Source organism: Rana temporaria, chromosome 2, assembly GCF_905171775.1.
Source record: "Rana temporaria chromosome 2, aRanTem1.1, whole genome shotgun sequence".
NCBI classification, from domain to species: domain Eukaryota; kingdom Metazoa; phylum Chordata; class Amphibia; order Anura; family Ranidae; genus Rana; species Rana temporaria.
Window position 1 is genome coordinate 388,783,228 of NC_053490.1, and position 16,100 is coordinate 388,799,327.

At 46.5% G+C, this 16,100-nt stretch overlaps 1 protein-coding gene across 3 annotated transcripts in view; it reads left to right on the forward strand.

Moving 5' to 3' along the window:
• FGR (FGR proto-oncogene, Src family tyrosine kinase) overlaps positions 1-16,100 on the forward strand; it is a 205,926-nt gene that overhangs the window by 23,291 nt on the left and 166,535 nt on the right. Inside the window, exon 1 of one of the 3 annotated variants that reach the window (XM_040337982.1) lies at positions 9,308-9,379. The exons of the other annotated variants lie outside the window; for them this stretch is intronic. The gene's annotated coding sequence lies outside the window, so the exon portion shown is untranslated. Of the gene's footprint in view, positions 1-9,307; positions 9,380-16,100 lie in introns of those variants that run through there. 3 annotated transcript variants of the gene reach the window in all.

The window sequence follows — 16,100 nt, forward strand, 5'->3', positions numbered from 1 at the left end:
CAACAGCTTGTAAACATTCACATAAAAATTACTTTTACATAAAAACGACAACAATACATTGATATGCTTATTAAAAAAGGTAGTACTTTCCCCTTTAAAAGAGGTAATATAAATAGAGTTTAATGCAAATGATCATTCACCGAAAAGTTATGAACATTCTTACAAAATCCAGTATACTTGTTTATCCCGTAGAATTCAGCTGGCAGGTTTGGGAAAAGGACTTTTGGGGCCAAAGCCAAGTTAGAAAAAAGTATGTACAAGCATACACACCTATAATAAAAACCTGATCCTGGCACTTAACCCCCAACCAATTGAAAACTTAACCTAACAATTGAACTGATGCCTTTAAGTGTATGTAAACTCTAACAATGAGTTTGTTTCAGGTGCTCCCTTTTGGGTGGTTAAACATACCAAAAAGTATACTGCAAAAATGTGAGGAGATAGCCTGGCCGCTGCACACCACAGCCGGCCCAAGTGGTTAGCAGATGAAAGCAGGTAAAAGCAGCCACAGCTCAAGTCATCAAGCCACAACTCCAACATGTTTCACCCTGCCCTTGGGGCTTAATCAGGGAGATCCATGGTCCGCCATGATCAAGCTCTGAGGGCGGGGCAAAACATGTTGAAGTTGTGGTCTGGCGGATCGTGCTGAGGCTGCTTTTACCTGCATTCATCTGCTAACCACTCGGGCCAGGTGAGGTGTGCAGCGGCTGGGCTATCTCTTCCCATTTTTGCAGTATGCTTTGGGTCTGGACAGACCTTTCCTCCGCCTGCACCCTCACTAGCCAGCGGCATCCAACTCATCGGACCTTGACAGCCTGAATGGGGACCCTTTTTTGTTCTTGGGATTAAATTCACTTTAAAACAACCTTAACCTAAGCTGAAATATAAAACTATCAGTAAGGCCCCTTTCACACTGGGGCGGGAGGTGCGGTGGCGGCATAGCTATACTGTCGGAATTGCATCGGTATTTGCCTGCTAGTGGTGCGGTTTTAACCCCCCACTATCAGCCGAAAAAGGGTTAATACCGCCGGCAATGGGCCTCTGCCGGCGGTATAGCCGCAGTTTCCCATTGCTTTCAATGGGAAGAAGTGGTAGAGGAGCAGTAAACACACCGCTCCTCTCACCGTTCCAAAGATGCTGATAGCAGGACTTTTGGAGCGGTTTCACACTGGAGAAACAGCAGCCACTGTTTAGGGTCGGTTTGCAGGCACTATTTTTAGCGCAATAGCGCCTGCAAACCGCCCCAGTGTGAAAGGGGCCTAAACCTAAGCTCCTTACTTAAAGCGGAACTTCACACTAAAGTGGAAGTTCCTCTGCCACATTTGGCACAGTATATTTATTTTTAGGGAGTAGGTACCTAGTTTTGACAGGTACCTGCTCCCACTTCCACTCAGAGTGAAAGTTCACCCCCTCTCTTTACCCGTAGCATTCTAAGACATGTCACAGATCCCAGAAGGCTGCGGGACCATTTACAAAATGCAGCAGGTCTTGTGCATGCACAGTGGGAAGCCGGCTATAAAGGAGTCAAAGCTTAGATGTAATCACAGAGCTGAGCTGACAGGAAGGATCCCTCTCTCTGTGCTCCAGATTCTTCTAATGCCCTGTACATACGATCGGATATCTGATGGAATCTAATTCAATGGATTTTTTCGTCAGATAGCCGATGAAGCTGACTTTCATCAGTCTTGCCTACACACTAGGGTTGTCCCGATACCGATACTAGTATCGGTACCGATACCAAGCATTTGCCCGCGTACTTGTACTCGGGCAAATGCTCCCGATGCTTCACCCGATACTTGTACTGTCAGCGGGGATCAGTGCGTGAGGAAGTTACAAGCACCAATCACTGCTGTATAGATTTAAAAGTAATTTCTCCGCTTCTCTCTCTCTCTCCCCGCGCGCGGCTTTCAGCTGCTTTAAAATCAGCGGTGATCGGTGCTTGTAACTCTCCCACACACGATCACCGCTGAATGTCCCGTGTCCTCCTCCAGCCCCCCTCCATTTTTATGCAGTCTCCTTCCCTCCATGTCCCCCGTCGTGCTGCTCTCTCCCTCAGTGTTCCCCGCCGTGTTTCTCTCTCCCTCAGTGTCCCCCGCCTTGTTTCTCTCTCCCTCCATGTCCCCTGCCGTGTTTCTCTTTCCCTCCGTGCCCCCGCCGTGTTTCTCTCTCCCTCCGTGTTTCTCTCTCCCTTCGTGTCCCCCTCCATGTTTCTCTCTTCCTCCGTGTCCCCTGCCGTGTTTCTCTTTCCCTCCGTGTCCCCCGCCATGTTTCTCTCTCCCTCCGTGTCCCCCTCTGTGTTTCTCTCTCCCTCCCTGTCCCCCTCCGTCTTTCTCTCTCCCTCCGTGTCCCCCGCCGTGTTTCTTTCTCCCTCCGTGTCCCCCGCCGCGTATCACTCTCCCTCCGTGTCCCCCACCGTGTTTCTCTCTCCCTCCGTGTCCCCCGCCGCGTTTCTCTCTCCCTCCGTGTCCCCCGCCGCGTTTCTCTCTCCCTTCGTGTCCCCCGCCGTGTTTCTCTCTCCCTCCGTGTCCCCCGCCATGTTTCTCTCTCCCTCCATGTTTCTATCTCCCTCCCTGTCTCCCTCCGTCTTTCTCTCAGAGTGAAAGTTCACCCCCTCTCTTTACCCGTAGCATTCTAAGACATGTCACAGATCCCAGAAGGCTGCGGGACCATTTACAAAATGCAGCAGGTCTTGTGCATGCACAGTGGGAAGCCGGCTATAAAGGAGTCAAAGCTTAGATGTATTTACAGAGCTGAGCTGACAGGAAGGATCCCTCTCTCTGTGCTCCAGATTCTTCTAATGCCCTGTACATACGATCGGATATCTGATGGAATCTAATCCAATGGATTTTTTCGTCAGATAGCTGATGAAGCTGACTTTCATCAGTCTTGCCTACACACTAGGGTTGTCCCGATACCGATACTAGTATCGGTACCGATACCAAGCATTTGCCCGCGTACTTGTACTCGGGCAAATGCTCCCGATGCTTCACCCGATACTTGTACTGTCAGCGGTGATCAGTGCGTGAGGAAGTTACAAGCACCAATCACTGCTGTATAGATTTAAAAGTAATTTCTCTGCTTCTCTCTCTCTCTCCCCGCGCGCGGCTTTCAGCTGCTTTAAAATCAGCGGTGATCGGTGCTTGTAACTCTCCCACACACGATCACCGCTGAATGTCCCGTGTCCTCCTCCAGCCCCCCTCCATTTTTATGCAGTCTCCTTCCCTCCATGTCCCCCGTCGTGCTGCTCTCTCCCTCAGTGTCCCCCGCCGTGTTTCTCTCTTCCTCCGTGTCCCCTGCCGTGTTTCTCTTTCCCTCCGTGTCCCCCGCCATGTTTCTCTCTCCCTCCGTGTCCCCCTCTGTGTTTCTCTCTCCCTCCCTGCCCCCTCCGTCTTTCTCTCTCCCTCCGTGTCCCCCGCCGTGTTTCTTTCTCCCTCCGTGTCCCCCGCCGCGTATCACTCTCCCTCCGTGTCCCCCACCGTGTTTCTCTCTCCCTCCGTGTCCCCCGCCGCGTTTCTCTCTCCCTCCGTGTCCCCCGCCGCGTTTCTCTCTCCCTTCGTGTCCCCCGCCGTGTTTCTCTCTCCCTCCGTGTCCCCCGCCATGTTTCTCTCTCCCTCCATGTTTCTATCTCCCTCCCTGTCTCCCTCCGTCTTTCTCTCTCCCTCCGTGTCCCCCGCCGTGTTTCTCTCTTCCTCTGTGTCCCCCGCCGTGTTTCTCTCTCCCTCCGCGTCCCCCGATGTGTTTCTCTCTCCCTCCGTGTCCCCCTCCGTGTTTCTCTCTCCTTCCGTGCTCCTCCTCCACCCCCTGGAACTGTCAGGATGGAGAGCGGCGGTAGGAGCCGGTAAATCCGGCTCCTTACTGCTCCGAATGGACAGAGTCAGTGATTACTGACTCTGTCCATTCACATAACTGAAACATCGTGAACTGTGATTACAATGTTTCAGTTTATGAATGAAGAGAAGACGCTGTCTTCTCTCTATTCATTTTCAGCGCAGCTGAGGCTGCTGAGAAAGGGACTTGGGAACATGTGTCCCTAGTGCCTTTCTCTGTCTCAAAGGGGAGATGTCAGAGGTCTGTTAAGACCCCTGATATCTCACCAAAGCCCCCCAACAGGGCAAAAAAAAAAAGAATATAAAAAATGATTGTAGAAAATAATACAAAAATAAAAAACAAACTGACAGCATTATAAAAAAAAAAAAAAAAAAAAAAAAAAATTTGTAAAAAATGAAAAACAAATTGTTAAAAAAAAAAAAAATACTGACACATGTGCCCCTGTCACATGACATAAAAAAAAAGTATCGGTAATCGGTATCGGCGAGTACTTGAAAAAAAGTATCGGTACTTGTACTCGGTCTTAAAAAAGTGGTATCGGGACAACCCTACTACCTTCAGTCAAAAATCCGACCGTGTCCAACGCGGTGACGTAAAACACTACGACGTGCTGAGAAAAATAAAGTTCAATGCTTCCGAGCGTCGACTTGATTCTAAACATGCGTGGATTTTTCTCCGATGGAGTTCCACACAAACGATCGTTATTTTCTATTGTTTTTTTTATCCATAGGAACATTTTAAAACATGTTCTATTTTTTTCACCAATAGAAAACAAACCGATGGGGCCCACACACGATCGGTTTGTCCGTTGAAAACGGTTCATCGGTTTGTTTTCATCAGACAAACCGATCATGTGTACAGGGCTTTAGTGTGTTGGACAAGATCTCCCGTCCCACAAATTGCATGTAATAAAGAAAATATACTGTAAAACCTTGGATTGCTAGCATAATTTGTTCCAGAAACATGCTTGTAATCCAAAGCACTTGTATATCAAAGCAAATTTCCCCATACGAAATAACGGAAACTCAAATGATTCATCCCACAACCATTTATTCATAAGTCTTTCAGTTTATAGTCCATATGAAAAGATTATAACAATGTGATAGGTTGTGGAACCATAAAATGTCCATTCACAAGTATAAAATAGAGGAGAGGTGCCTCTAAGTGTAGCAATATGGTTACATTTAATGAAGGTAAAACATTTAGCAACTCACATGGTTGATGATTAAAAGAGGCACATCTAAGTATGCAGGCATCCAGGGTAAAGCTTTCAACATAAACCATCCTTCGCACCGCCTGCTCTCACCACTGTCGGTCTGCAATCCTGACTGGGAAGACTACTCTGCAGTAGAGCAATCTGAAAGTGAGGCTTGAGTGGAAGGGATGACGTCGATGGTGGTGCGGAGGATGATTTCTGTGGCCAGCTTGACCACAGATGCCTGCATACTTAGATGTGCATTGTTTAATCATCAACCATGTGACTTGCTAATTGTTGTACCTTCATTAAATGTAACCATATTGCTACACTTAGAGGCGCCTCTCTTCTCTTTTATACTCAGTTGTGACATGACACTACTTGTATATCAAGACATCCCTTGTATAGCAAGTCAAAATGTATTAAAAAATGTTGCTCCTTGCCTTGCAAAACGCTCTCAAACCAAGTTACTCTTAAACCAAGGTTTTACTGTATAGTGCTCTCTGCAAGGACTGATGTTTATTATAATATAAGAATAAAACTTACGAACACGGCACTACCAGTGCCTGGTATGCAAACGTGTGCAAACAATTCCACATGAATCAGCGATGGCCACGGATGACGTCACGTAATTCCCTTCCGTACACGTTACGCCTTTATTATACTCACTTACAGTATCTCACAAAAGTGAGTACACCCCTCACATTTTTGTAAATATTTTATTATATCTTTTAATGTGACAACACTGAAGAAAATACACTTTGCTACAATGTAAAGTAGCGAGTGTACAGCTTGTATAACAGTGTAAATTTGTTTTCCCCTCAAAATAACTCAACACTAGGGATGAGCCGAACACTCCCCCGTTCAGTTCGCACCAGAACCTGCGAACAGACCAAAAGTTTGTGTGAACCTTAGAACCCCATTGAAATCTATGGGACACGGACATCTGAAATCTAAAATGATCATTTTAAAGGCTAATATGCAAGGTATTGTCCTAAAAAGTGTTTGGGGACCTGAGTCCTGCATCAGGGGACATGTATCAATGCAAAAAAAAGTTTTAAAAACGGCCGTTTTTCGGGAGCAGTGATTTTAATAATGCTTAAAGTGAAATTATAAAAGTGAAATATTCCTTTAAATTTGTACCATTGGGGGGGGGGTGTATAATATGCCTGTGAAGCAGCACATGTTTCCCGTGCTTAGAACTGTCTCTGCACAAAGTGTAATTTCCGAAGGAAAAAAAGTCATTTAAAATCACTTGCGTCTATAATGAATTGTCGGCTCCCGGCAATTCAGAGAAAAGTCATTCATAAAAAAAGAAAAAAAAAAAGCGTGGGGTCCCCCCAAATTCAATTACCAGGCCCTTCAGGTCTTTTATGGATATTAAGGGGAACCCCGCCATCAATTTTTTTTAAAAAAATGACGTGGGGTTCCCCCCAAATATCCATTCCAGACCCTTCAGGTCTGGTGTGGATTTTAAGGGGAACTCTACCCCAAATGAAAAAAAAAATGGCGTGGAGTTCCCCCAAAAATAGACACCAGACCCCTTATCCGAGCACGCAACCTGGCCGTAGCAGGCCACATGCCCTCAACATTGGGAGGATGCTTTGGGGGTCTGTGACCTCTCAAAGCACCATGTACCCATGTCGATGGGGACAAGGGCCTCATCCCCACAACCCTTGCCCGGTGGTTGTGGGGGTCTGCGGGCGGGGAGCTTATTGGAATCTGTATTAAATTGGTCTGCATGGCTGTTGTCCCAGAAGGAAGCCTCTTCTAAAGATGATGCACAAGAAAGCCCACAAACAGTTTGCTGAAGACAAGCAGATTAAGGACATGGATTCTGGAACCATATCCTGTGGTCTGATGAGACCAAGATAAACTTATTTGGTTCAGATGGTGTCAAGTGTGTGTGGCGGCAACCAGGCAAAGAGTACAATGACAAGTGTGTCTTGCCTACAGTCAAGCATGGTGGTGGGAGTGTCATGGTCTGGGGCTGCATGAGTGTTGCTGGCACTGGGGAGCTACAATATATTGAGGGAACCATGAATACCAACATGTACTGTGATGTACTGAAGCAGAGCATGATCCCCTCCCTTCGGAGACTGGGCCGCAGAGCAGTATTCCAACATGATAACGACCCCAAACACACCTCCAAGACAACCACTGCCTTGCTAAAGAAGCTGAGGGTAAAGGTGATGGACTGGCCAAGTATGTCTCCAGACCTAAACCTTATTGAGCATTTGTGGGGCATCCTCAAATGGAAGGTGGAAGAGTGCAAGGTCGCTAACATCCAACAGCCCTGTGATGTCATCATGGAGGAGTAGAAGAGGACTGCAGTGGTAACCTGTGACGCTCTGGCGAACTTCATGCCCAAGACGGTTAAGGCAGTGCTGGAAAATTACGGTGGCCACACAAAATATTGACACTTTGGGCCCAATTTGGACATTTTCACTTAGAGGTGTTTACACTTTTGTTTCCAGCAGTTTAGACATTAATGGCTGTGTGTTGAGTTATTTTGAAGGGGCAGTACATTTACACTGTTGTACAAGCTGTAGAATCACTACTTTACATTGTAATTTCTTCAGAGTTGTCACATGTAAAGGTATAGTAAAATATTTACACAAATGTGGGGGTGTACTCCGATCGTGATAAGAAGCCTCTGTCAGACGCTTCTTACCACATGATCAGCTGTGACCAATCACATCTGATCATTGCGTGAACCAGGAAGTGCCGATAAACGCCATTCCTCGGTTCGTGCTGACAGGGAGAGCCGATCGGCGGCTCTCCCTGTCAGAGGGGAGGTCTGTGCTGATAATCAGCACATTGCAGTGCCAATTAGTGCCCACCACAGTACCAGTCAGTGCCCATCACATTGCCAATCCGTGCCCTACATTGACACCTGTCAAAAACCTCATCAGTACCTCATCATCAGTGCTGCCCTCTGAACCCACTGTCCACAGCCCCTTTTTACCAAAACCATTGGATTTCAGGTGTGCAGTTCCTCCAGCAGCCAAAGTGTTGTCACAGCTAAGGAAAAGTCAGCATTACTCCCAGGGCTTTTGACAAAATTATGTGCAGAAATCCAACCACCCTCCCTTGGGCCACTTTTGTGTTTATCCCCTCCCCATCTCCCAACACCCCTTGCTCACCTCTGCAAACCCTGTCCACAGTTCACCTCTGCACCCCCTATCCACAGCTTACTTTTTCTCCCCTCCACTCCAGCTCCACGCTGCACCCACATCCACAGCTTGCCTCTGCACCCGAACCACAGCTCACCTATTCACTCCCCAATCCACAATTTACTTCTGTACCTACCCGCCATCCACAACTCTCCACAGCTCATCACCGCACCCCCCATTCTTAGCTCACCTCTGCACTTCCTCCATCCAAAGCTTACCCCCCTTGTTCACAACTTAACTCTTTCCACAGCTCACCTCTTCAATCCTTCCAAGTCACCTCCAAACCTCATTCTACAGTTCATATGTATACTCCCCCATTCACAGCTCATCTTCTCACACTCCCACAGCTCACCTCTGCACCCCCTCATCCACAGCACACCCTTGCACCCCCTCACCCACAGTTCCTCTCTGCACCCCCTTTCCATAGCTCAACTCTGCACCCTGAATCCAGAGCTCATCACCCCCCCCACTCCAGTCCATCTCGTTACACCTATCTGAAGCTCACCTGTGCACCCCCATCCACAGCTAACCTCTACACACCCTGTCAGCTCACCACTTCTCCTCCCACTCCAGCTCACCTCTACACCAATATCCACTGCTCACCTTTGCACCCCATCCACAATTCGCCTCTGCACACCCATCCACAGATCACATCTGCACCCCCTCTGTGCACAGCTCACTTCTGACTCCACCCTGTTTACTGCTTACCTCTGCACCCCTTCGCCCACAGTTCAACTGTGCCCTTTTCGTTCATCATTCATCACTTCTCTCCCCCACTTCAACTTACCCTTACTCTCCTATCCACAGCTCACCTCTGCACCCCCATCTCTACACCTTTAATGCCAAATTTCTGTAACTGTAAACCAATGAACTAAATTTCATCTATGATCAATCAAGATTATTCGATCACCGTGCTCCCCGACTAACAGCGAACTGACTTCCATATTAGAAGGTAAACTCGAAAAAATGCATTTCAAATGTTGTACAATATGGGAAGTTTGTCACACGATCATTGACTTTTCTGTATTGCTAAATATTACACTTATATCTCCACCCCTCACACTCCCCCGCTCTTCCTTCCTCCACACACCAAAAACCTGCAGCAACCAGAAAATGATTTAATTCTAGCCTCACTCCAACAATATCAGAAAAACCTGCAGCCACTTTCTTACTGGATGTAGTAAGTACCTTTAAACAATAAAATGCAATTGGTAGTTAATATGTCTGTCAGATCAAGGGCGATCCTTGGGAAGTCCATGTGAGAATTTATAATTGAAATTGTGTTCTGTCACTGGCCTTCTCTGTTACTTTTGCGAAATAATGAAGTAGAGACGATAGAAAAGGATGTAAACTAGAAGTTGCAGAATAAAATCATTCAGTCAGCAAGGGACGCTATTTGTGCTGCAAAAAAGCCATGATGGGGTCTGTAGGGGAAGTCATACTTAAAGGGGTTGTAAAGCCTTGTGTTTTTTCACCTTAATGCATCCTATGCATTAAGGTGAAAAAACACCTTGCACTGTCCGGCCCTCCTGAGCCTCTGCTTTACTAACCTGAGCCCCGAACTTACGTGGACGCGATCCCACGTCGTTCTCCCGACGGCTTCTCTGCTTTTCATTGGATAGATTGATAGCAATGCAGTCATTGGCTCCCGCTGCTGTCAAACAAAGCCCATGACGTGGCCGCCGGGGCTGAGTCATACACTCGGCGGCTATGGACGCCGAGTGTACCACACGGGAGCGCGCCCGCAAGGTAACCCCCTCGGGTGAGAGCTTCCCAGAGGGGGTTAGCTATTGCGGGGAGGAGCCGCGAGAGCCGCCGTGGGACCCCAGAACAGGAGGATCGGGGCCACTCTGTGCAAAACGAACTGTACAGTTGAAGTAAGTATGACATGTTTGTTATTTTTTTTTTATGTGAACCTATAGGAATCACTTTAAAGTAAATCCCAATTTTGCTAAATAAAAACAAAATGACTATAGCTACGTTTTGTTTTGGTCCATATGTGGAAGGGTTAGAACTTTTGTCAGGTTTTAAAAACTCTCATTAGAGATTGTTTGTAAGGCTTTAGAAGCTACCTACTTCTCATCCTTTTTTTTTTTACACACTCCTGCAGAGGAGGCAAGAGTATATATCCCCCCTCTGGGAACTAAGACGAAAATAAAAACCTGACAGAGGTTCTAAACTTTCTTCACTGTACTGTGATTTTTTTATGTATTGCTGCTTGTGCCCCTGTTGAGGGGAATTCTCTTGTGACACAGGATGAGGAAGTCTCCCAAAACGGAGACATGGACCACAACAAGAACTGACATATCAAAATCTTTATACATTTTGGTGTTGTTGGGTTAGAAAATTATTAAAAAGTTATTAAGAAGTATTAATCATCTTTACATCACAAACTATACAATTCTAATGCCGCGTACACACGATCGTTTTTCGGCATTAAAAAAAATCCGTTTTTAAAAACGTCATTTAAAATCATTGTGTGTGGGCTTCACATCGTTTTTCGTGTTGTAAAAAATGATCGTGTGTGGGCTAAAACGACGTTTTAAACCCGCGCATGCCCAGAAGCGAGTTATGAGACGGGAGCGCTCGTTCTGGTAAAACTACCATTCATAATGGAGTAAGCACATTCATCACACTGTAACAGACAAAAAAGCGCAAATCGTCTTTTCCTAACAAGGAATCAGCTAAAAGCAGCCCAAAGGCGAATAAAACTTCCCCTTCAGAGTGCCGTCGTACGTGTTGTATGTCACCGCGCTTTGTTCATCATTTTTCATAAACGATGGTGTGTGGGCAACACACCATTTTTAATGATGAAGTTGGAAAAACTTCGTTTTTTGGACATGCTGAAAAACAACATTTTTTTTCATGCCTAAAAACGACCGTGTGTATGCGGCATAAGATGTAAAAACAAAATCAATTGTTGCTTCCTTGCAATATATTGTGTACAGAATGTCCCAAGAAAATGTCATTCCTTGCTTGTCTGATTGGTTCATTGCTTTTTTTCAAAAGCTTACACTGAGTTACAAGTCACATTTTTAGTATTTTTCTACAACAGGAGTTTAGGACCAGATCCACAAAGAGCCGGCGTAACGTAAAATTCCCCATTTAAGTTACACTGCCTTAAAATTTCTACCTAAGTGCCCGATCCACAAAGCACTTACCTAGAAATTTTCGGCTGTGTAACTTAAATTTCCGCCGGCGCAAGGCGTTCCTCTTCAAATGGGGGCGATTCCCATTTAAATTAGGCGCGCTCCTGCGCCGGCCGTACTGTGCATGCTCGCGACGTCATTTTCCCGACGTGCATAGCGCGAAATTACGTTACGCCTAGCTTTGTGGATCGCGTCGGGTCAATAAAGTTGCGTCGAAAAAAAAAAAAGATATGGCAAAAAAAAAAAAAATGTAAAACAAAAAAAAAAACGCGTCGCTGGACAGAAGGGTCTACTTTTACAAGGTGTAAACAGTTTACACTTTGTAAAAGCAGCCCTAATTTTACACATGCAACTTAATACTTACGGAGAAAAAACGAAGCGGAAAAGCTTCGTGGATCTCCGTAAGTGCTAATTTGCATACCCGAAGCGGCATTTCGACGCAAAATGCCCCCAGCGGCGGATGCGGTACTGCATCCTAAGATCCGGCAGTGTAAGTCTCTTACACATGCCGGATCTTTTGTCTATCTCTTGGAAACTGATTCTGTGGATCAGTTCCAAAGATAGAAACAGGGATACAGCGGCGTATCAGTAGATACGCCGGCGTATCCCTTTTGAGGATCTGGCCCTTAATTTTTAGTGAGATCCTTTCTAAGTGTAGGTTTACACCAATGCGGCCGTGCGTCCCCCGTTTTCTCGGGCACAGCAGCCCATTAATTTTAATGGGCTGCTGTGCCGCATGAACCGTACGGCGCATTAGGCTGGTTATAGTCACATAAACTGTTTGATCGGATGCAGCCAACAGTCTAGAATACCATTGGAGTGGTGCTATGAGGACCACCCATGAAGAGAATTGTTTCTGGTTCATCAAGAATCAACTAAAATGTGATCAGTGTACAGACAGTGTAAGGCAGGGGTGCCCAACCAGTGGCCTGGGGGGCCACATGTGGCCCGCGGAGCCCTCTGATGTGGCCCGCGACCTCCTGCTCTGGGATGGAATAGAATACTGTTATTAAAAGGTAAGTTTATTACTAAAATCACAGAGTATATATGGGTATATCTTTTCTGCAGTGGTTACTGGGCTGCTTTCAAACTGATCCACAGGTGCAAAACAGTGCTCTTGTGGGTTACCTGCACTGAGCCATAGGCCCCTTTCACACGGTCAGTCGGACCCAATTGGACCCTCCATTCACCTCTAAGGAGTAGCAGATGTAAAGGGACTTGTGTACGTTTACAAATGCATACCTTTAATCCGATTCACACAAAAAAAAAGTAGAGTGGGCTCTATAGAGTAGAGTGGGCTGCCATCCACCTGCTACGCTCATCGTGGCACGCGACCCTTTACCAAGTCGCTTAGGTGGCCCTTGCTCCTCCAAAGGTTGGGCACCCCTGGTGTGAGGCTTAGTCTGCAGCCAATCGCTGCCCTTGTCCCCTGGGGTCCCATCCTCCTGTACCTGCAGGTGCAGTACTTTCAGTTTGCTCTCTTTCGGCAAGGCATCCCTGTTCACTCGCAGCTGCAGCTGGAAGCAGTTGCAGCACGTGTTATCTGCTGTGTAAAAGCATGGGACTGTGTGGCTGCAGTGGGAAAAATTCATTAAACTTCAGCTCCCGGTTCTCGCTCTGTAACGAGCGATCGCGTGTGCCCGGCGGTGATCGTGACCGCCGGGCACGCGCGTCGGCACCAGGGGCGAGCGCCCCTATTGGCTGAAACGCGAGATGACGTATAGCTACGTGATCTCGCGCAGCCGACCTGCCGCCGTATAACTGTGGCGTCTGGTTGGCAAGTAGTTAAATGTAACCATATTGCTACACTTAGAGGCTCCTCTCTTCTCTTTTATACTCAGTTGTGACATGACGCTACTCTTATATCAAGACATTGCTTGTATATCAAGGCAACATTTATGAAAACATTTTGCTTGTTTTGCAAAACGCTCTCAAACCAAGTTACTCTCAAACCAAGGTTTTACTGTATTTTGCATATGTGATGTTTATACCTGAGCATAGACCTGTATACATTTCCCCAAGGGGGGCCTGCTCATGTAAGTGGCTCACTGCCTTTGGCAGCAGTTTTTGTCTTGGTTGTAAACCCAGGGGTGTATTTAGGTTTTGTGCCGCCCTAGGCCTGGTGAAACTCGCGCACCCCCTACTTATATATGACGCACCCCTTCCTTTTTAAGACCCGCCCTATCATTTTCATGGGAGGAGGACAGAGGGACAGGATGGGATGAGGACAGGGTGGGATGAGCACAGGGGAACAGGGTGGGATGAGGACAGAGGGACAGAGCATCTTTTAATTTGGGGGGAGAGGGTGGTATGGGGATATGTGCTGGGGAGTGATTTGAATTTTTACCGCCCCCCGCAAAGTGCCGCCCTAGGCCTGGGCCTTGTCGGCCTAGGCCATAATACATCACTGTGTAAACCCTTACATCTACCTAGTGAAGTGACTACCCTCAGGTGCTAAACAGAAATGAAACAACTTGTCCTTTATAAGTTGTACCTGGTTATTGTCTTCTGACAGCATTGCTGGCCGCTTTCAGAATACACTGATCAGCGGCTGCTGCTGGTTGCCTGCAACTGATCAATAAATGCATGCAACATTTAGGCCTGGTTCACAGCTATGCTGGTTGCAGTTTGCATATTTCAGGTGCATTTTGCGTTTCTCAATTCACGTTTTTGATCCATAAGGCCGGAATCACACTAGTGCGTTGCTTTTTTGAGCTGCGTTGTCGTTGCAGATTTCTCTAGAGGGTGTTCTGCAGATCAACTGCGGTTTAGCTGCAGATCAGGTGCGAATTTGGAGACCTGGGAGAACTTCCGGGTGAGAGGAGAGTGGGGGAGAATTGTATTGAGCTGAATGAGAGAAACTCCTGCAGAGAACTGAACACATGTGCGAATTAGATGCGTACCCATAGAAGATAATGGGACTGAATTCGCACCTGAGCCGCACCGCAAGACATAAAAACCGCATGCGGTTTGGAGGCAATACGCAGTGCGAATGCATCGCACATATGTGAACCAGCCTCATTGAAAACAATGTATTTTGAAATGTCCTGCGAATTAGATGCGGTTTAAACCGCACTCAATTCGCATAGGTGTGAACCTAGCCTTAAAGTTTATAGAACCAAGAACCAGGAAAAAAGTGCAGAAACTGACCGGAAACTGACTGCATGGTGTGAACTGGAGCCATTGGAATACATGGAAAACACTGCATGCATTTTGTGCAGAAAAAAAGAGCACAGAACTGAACGGAACTGTGTCTGGTGTGAACTAGCACTCAGGGAAATTAAAAAAAATTGTACTGGTCTAGCTAATGCTAATTCTGAAACTAGATAATTGTCTTCCTCATTCTCTTCTCAAACATTTTCTAAAGCCCATGCGATATACTGATTATGGCTAGGTTCACACTGCTGCGAATTCAAAATCGTGCGATTGTGCAGTGAATTTGCCGCGATTCGCGGCTGCGATTTCAGGGAATGCCAGTCTTTAGAGCTGAATTTGCATCGCACAGGGATCAAACTCGCACAGGACCCTTTTTTCCCACAGCTTAGATTCGCACCGCACTGATGTGAACTGCACTAATGGAAAATAATGTTATTTTAATGACTTGCGAATTTGAGAAATCGCAACAGCTCAAATTCGCAAAAGAATTCGCAGCAGTGTGAACCTAGCCTAAAGGAAAGCTTTCCTGAAGCAAACACTGCTGATTATTCATTCTGCAAAGGCTAGAAGCTTAGAAGCTATTACAGTATCAGGCTAGGTTCACACTGCTGCGAATTCTATTGCGAATTTGAGCCGTTGCAATTTCTCAAATTCGCAAGTCATTAAAATAACATTGTTTTCCATTAGCGCAGTTCACATCAGTGAGGTGCGAATCTAAGCTGCGGGAAAAAAGGGTCCTATGCAAGTTTGCACATTTAGCTCTATAGACTGACATACCCTGAAATCGTGTGCGCGAATCGCGGCAAATTTGCGGCCGCGAAATCGCTATAAAATCGCACGATTTTGAATTTGCAGCAGTGTGAACCTAGCCTTACCATTTTTCTTCTTCTAGAAGCTAAATAGTGTTATCCTATGTGTCCATGAGAAGGAAGTGTCACCAGCACACCAGGATCTCCAAAACTGGGTCCAAAAAACTTTAATCACATAGTATCAAAAATTAAAAGCGACGTTTCGGAACCACGCAAAACCCCTTCATGTGGTCACATGCCTGATGAAGGGGTCCTGCGTGGCTCCAAAAGTCGCTTTTTAAATTTTTGATACTATGTGATTAAAGTTTTGGACCCAGTTTTGGAGATCCTGGTGTGCTGGTGACACTTCCTTCTCATGATTGCAGTCGGTTCCAGCCGTTGGTCATTTCAGCACCCAATTTAAAATACAGCCGTCTGTGCAGGAACGTGTGCATTTGAAGTATTGCATTGGAAATCCTATTAGCCAGATTCGGGTAGAGTGGCGTATGTGTGAGCGGGCGTAGCGCAGCTCATATGCGCTACGCTGACGTAACATAGAGAGGCAAGATTCACAAAGCACTTGCTTCCTAAGTTACGGCAGCGTAGCGTAAATGGGCCAGCGTAAGCCCGCCTAATTCAAAGTAGGCAGGTAGTGGGCGTGTTGTATTAAAATGAATCTTGACCCCATGTAAATGAAGCGCGGAACGAACGGCGCATGCATGCTCAGAATCACGTTGAATTTACTCCCTAAGATACGACGGCTCAATTCATATGACGTGAACGTAACCTACGCCCAGCCCCATTCACC